Below are 5,393 nucleotides of genomic sequence, written 5' to 3'. Positions count from 1 at the left end.
TGAATGTTATTAGGCTGAGAGGTAGAATGACAGCCCAAGGTCATCCATTGAGCTTCATGGCTGAGTAGGGATTTGAACCCAGGTCTCCCTGGTTAGAGTGACACTCTAACCACTACACTACAATGGCAATGAAGTAGTTCAGTGCTGTTCTATTTGTTTTTTAGATCTATTTTCAGTCCTGGGTGGTTTTTTATGTTATGGATGGATGGATGGATGGATGGATGGATGGATGGATGGATAGATGGATTAAGTAGTGCAGTCAAGTCGGTGTTGACTCTTAGCGACCACATAGATAGATTCTCTCCAGGATGATCTGTCTTCAGCTTGGCCTTTAAGGTCTCTCAGTGGTGCGTTCATTGCTGTCGTAATCGAGTCTATCCGCCTTACTGCTAGTCGTCGTCCTTTTCTTCTCTTTCCTTCAGCTTTTCCCAGCATTATGGACTTCTCAAGGGAGCTGGGTCTTCACATAATGTGTCCAAAGTATGATAGTTCGAGCCTGGTCATTTGTGCCTTGAGTGAAAATTCTGGATTGATTTGTTCTATGATCCATTTGGTTTTTTTCCTGGCTGTCCATGGTATCCTCAAAAGTCTTCTCCAGCACCAAAGTTCAAAAGCATCAATACTTTTTCTATCTTGCTTCTTCGAAGTCCAGCTTTCACATCCATAGTGTGTCATGGGGAAAAGCCATGATTAGGTTGTATTAGATATTAGATTTATAACCTGTTGTTATATATATATTCTCATCATGTTACATTAAATGAAGTCTGATGCTCCAAAACAAGGAAACTTCATTTCCTTCTGGAGTTACAAAATTCATGGTTGTGAGCTTCAGAGCAGTAGCTAGGACAGTCATTTGGTTTCCCAGAAACAGAACCTGTTGCAAAGGACCTTGGAATGTCTAGGAGACACTGGCAGTCAGATGAACGGTGAAACAGAATTGCAGCCACTTCCAATCTTATGAGCAAGAAGGCAGGGCAATGCAAGGGCTTTTGCAGATGACCTCCCTGATGCCAATTTAAGGCTTTGAAGGGGTGCTGAAGAAATGAAAGGGTCTTGATGGTTCTGAGAAGCCCTGAAAAAAAGATTGTTGCTTCCCAAAGATGCCAGAAATGGCAGCACATGGCTGCCATGCAACTGGATATTTTTCTAATTATTATTCTGCATATTGAGATCCCCAAGAACGCCTGTTATTTTTAATCATTCAAGGAATGTTAAATCCAAGCTGCAGAATAACATTTATTTCCCTTTCTGTAACAGGCATTAAAAGAAATGTTAATGCCTTTTTTCTTCCCTTGTTGCTAGTAATAATGGTATTTTTTGTTTCTCTCATTCAGCCGCATGGCAGCATCTTTTCACTGGGGTTCATCTTCAGTGGCAAATGCCAGAGTTTGTTAGTCAAGTGTTAATGAGGGCCCAGAATGGCAGTAAGTGCATTCAGCCAGAATCAGAAGGAACATCAGAGATGATGTGTCACTGGAAATGATTGTGCTGTCATTCATTTTAATTGACTGAATAAGTGGAATAGCAGGGTTTGATCACAGCTGGCACAAAAGTCTACTCTGTGAAGTTTAATACCCTGAACTTCCAGAATCATTCTGCAGTTTGGAAGATCATATACCCACTGCAAATCAGGCCTTATTAGTGAGAATTGCAGTAAACGTTGCCCTATTCTTACCTATACCAGCTTTCTGTTGTGCTCTCAGTTGTGCAGAAGAGCTGGGCATGTCACTTCTTAATGGGACAAAAGCCCTCTTCCACCACCGCCTCTGCCGCTCTCTCATCAGTGTCAAACCTGCAGCTGCTAATGGGCATGGCCAACAGCACACTGATATCAGGGGTGTAGCCAGAGGGCACAATCTCCCTGCGCTTCATGTATGCACTGAGCACATCAAGGGTGCTTTGGAAAATAATTAGAATACTTCAGTCCTTCCTGTAAGGCCCAAAGCTCAGCAGTCAGGCACATGCTTTGGATACATCCAGCCCTAGGACCAGTCTCTGGCATCTCTTGGAAAGGTCTCTCATAACAAGACTGGGAGAGACTTCTGCTTAAAGGCCAAACTACCAAGAGGGGTAGACAGGCCCGGCTATCCAACAGGCACCTTGGGAGTCGCCTGGGGAGCCAATCTGTGGGGGCTGCTGCCACGCCCACTGAGAGCTCAGCATGTGATGACCACCTCCGCCTCCAGCCCTGCCACCGACTTGCTCGCCTACTCATGGCCCTCACCATCACCTCCTCTTGCTTGTCTGCTCACTCACCTACCTGCCTCATCTGCTTCACCCAGCACTGCTGGCCTGGACCTTTGCTAGGCCTAGAAGCCCAGCAGTAATATAACACGCTGTGGTCCTTTGTGGCCCAGCAAAGGCCCAGGACAGTGGTGGCAGACACAGTGGACAAGGCAGCCATGAAGGCAGGCAGGAGACTGAACAGGCAGGCAGGAGGCAGTGCTGGTGGCAACGGCCACAGGCAGGCAAGCAAGTAGCTTCATCTCTCCTGCTTCTGGGGGCGGGGGCGGGGATGGTGCGCCTAGAGAGCACCAAAAATTCTTGGGCTGGCCCAGATGGTGGCAGGCCTTTATATTTACATGGGATTGGAACAGATCCACATTTGAAATGGGGACTGAATGTGATGTGACACACCGAAAGGGCATGTGCGCATAGTTGTGTTGAACCTCCATCCCCCACCAGTTGCCCCCCACAGTCCGCTCCAAACATCATTTTTCTCCCAACTAGACTCCAATGTTGGACGTGAGCCTTGCAGGGAGAAAAGCAGCTGGAGGAGGGACTATGGCGGGGAGGAGGGATGACAACTGTGCGGAGTGTTAAGCACCCCTCCAACTGTTGGAAGTGAAGGACTATACGCTGTCTCTTGTCTCAATGACAGTGGAGGACAGACTAGTGAGTCAGAGGGCTAGAGGGTCAAGACATTGGTCATCCCTTCTCTACTGCTCTGACACTATCCATTTGGAATGTAGATTGCTACTCTCAGGGGACTTCCTTCCTTCCAGCCACTTCCTTCCTCTCTTCTTTTCCTGTTCCTTCTGCCTTGCAACATGCAAGCAAGCTCCTCTCCCTGCACCATGTGTGCAGAGAAGATGCAGAATCCATCTGCATCCAGCTAGCTAGATAGATTAGAGATCCTAACTCCTCACTTTCCTATCCAGAATGGAGTTCTCTAATAAATGCCATATATATTGATTTGAAACTATGAACTGGCTCCAAGTTACTTTACTCTCAGCATACACGCATGCCTAACTAAATCTGCGGTGTTGTGCCTCTGTGCACTCTGCTATAATGAAAAGGGGTTTTTCTCTCACCAGAGAGAATTCCCAACACCAACTCTCTTTGTGCTTCCAGTTGCACACCCCACCTCCTGCTTCGTAGATAAGGACGTGCTGTTCCCAGATGGAGTTTGACCACTATGGGATAAAAGGCAAGGGGGGGTCCTCAATGAAAGCCACAACCCCCACCCCCAGATTCCCCCAATTTAGCCACCACATGGCCCCCTTGTAGCTAAAAGAGTCACTGAGGGATATAGAGGGGGGAAAGCAACTCTCCGGGCTCCCCCTAATAGTAGCCCAAAGAGCTGCTGCCAACTGGAGTAGACAACACTGGGCTCATGTTGGCCCAATGGCCTGGCTGTAAAGGATGAGACCTGGCATCCAGCTGCATCTCTCACTAGGTCCAGTATATTAACTGCCTTCTAGTATGAATCAGGCAACCATCTCCATCCAGTTGGAGTGGGTGATTTCCCCTCCCTTTTCAGTTTGCTTATAATGAGCACAAGCTGAGTTATACAAAGTATCATAAATCTAACGCCATTTATAATTAGGCCAATTTATACTATCCTTTCTGATGCATGCTCCTATCATATTTATAGCAAAAAACACTCACATGCAGATGCATTGATAAAGATAACACAACCCGGATTATTGATATTCATGAAATATAATCCAATTCCTGGGAAAGGGACTGGCCAAAAGCCAGCCAAAAGAGAACTTAACTGTTTGCTGTTCCCCACAGCTGCCATCTTACTACACAATCTTAGAGGGCAACTTTAGGCTGAACCCCTACCTGCTTCTACCTGTTAACCTGCAAATAAACAATAGCAACTGGGTTTTCCCCCCATCAAAATGTACTGTGAAGAAAAAGGCAGCCTTCAACACAAGAATGCAGAAGGAGTATCAAATAAGCACCCGGACAACATTTTATACACGAGGCTCCATGTAAACCATGTAAATATCTGCCATGTGAGCTTTCAGCATGTTTATTTACTCTTTGAAAAGTTATTTGAAAATGCCTCTATTTTTGTATGAAGTATTCTTTTGCGGTAGAGTTCATCCTGGAGAGATACTGTCAGTGTTGTGAGCTGCAGTGAAAGCATTTCTGGAAATTGTCTAAGCTGGTGTAGATGATACATAAAAATGCAGATATCAGCTTCCACCATGTTTTGTGCTTTAAAAAAAAAACAACACCCGAAAAATGGATGTAAAGATCTCCTTCTGTTCCCCCAGATTTAAAATTCCAGAGTTACACATTTATTCCTAATATGCAAGAGATAAACAGATATTCAGTGGGAGGTACAAATAGATGTGAGGATGACAGATCTTTATAGTAGTGTTAGAATGCCAGGTCTTATTACAGAACAGTGGGAGGCCTTGTCCACTAGGTAGCAACTCTATGGGGACCATCGCACTTAAAACAAGATGAAAAAAAATGTGATTTGAAAAGCCTCTCATGGGTAGCCTTCAAAGGCACAGGCTGGTTCTGACTGGATTAACATTTATTGACTGCTTAAGCCTGCCTTTTTTTTTTCTTTTTTTTTTTTTTTGCTTCAGGACAGAGATACATGAGTTTAATTGCAGAGGCTTGTTCTGCCAACTGATCACCAGAGTGGCAACCAAAGCTTCACTAATCGCTTCTTCATTAAAGGAAAGTCTCTATTACAAAACAAATTAGGCATGCGCTGATCCCCAACCTGCAGGTCCAATGGCATTACAGCAAAGTTAAAGCTGTTAGAGGCGCTTGGAAAAAAAACTTATTACGGTTTTGCGCTGAGGTAGCACTTTTGTATTGATTTTACAATACACAGGTATTATGATTTATGGAGTGCTAGTGTCACTCTAACAAGCTGAAGGACACACAATATCATCTCCAACATCATTAAAATTCAGAAGCTTCTAGAACTAACTCATCAAGCATGGTGCATTGTCACAGGCTATAGAGCAACACTTGAGTTTTGAGATGCCCTCAAGCTTTCAGGGCAGTTTTCTCCTTTGGTAGTTTAAACTTTTTTAAAAATAAAAAAACCCATCTGAATACCTACCCTGGATACTTTTAAATAAATATAAGAAGAAAGGCCTAAGTCAAAATGTCAGTGGGTACTGCCCAGTGTA

This window comes from Hemicordylus capensis, chromosome 1, assembly GCF_027244095.1.
Source record: "Hemicordylus capensis ecotype Gifberg chromosome 1, rHemCap1.1.pri, whole genome shotgun sequence".
Classification (NCBI taxonomy): Eukaryota; Metazoa; Chordata; class Lepidosauria; order Squamata; family Cordylidae; genus Hemicordylus; species Hemicordylus capensis.
This window is presented reverse-complemented; position numbering follows the sequence as displayed.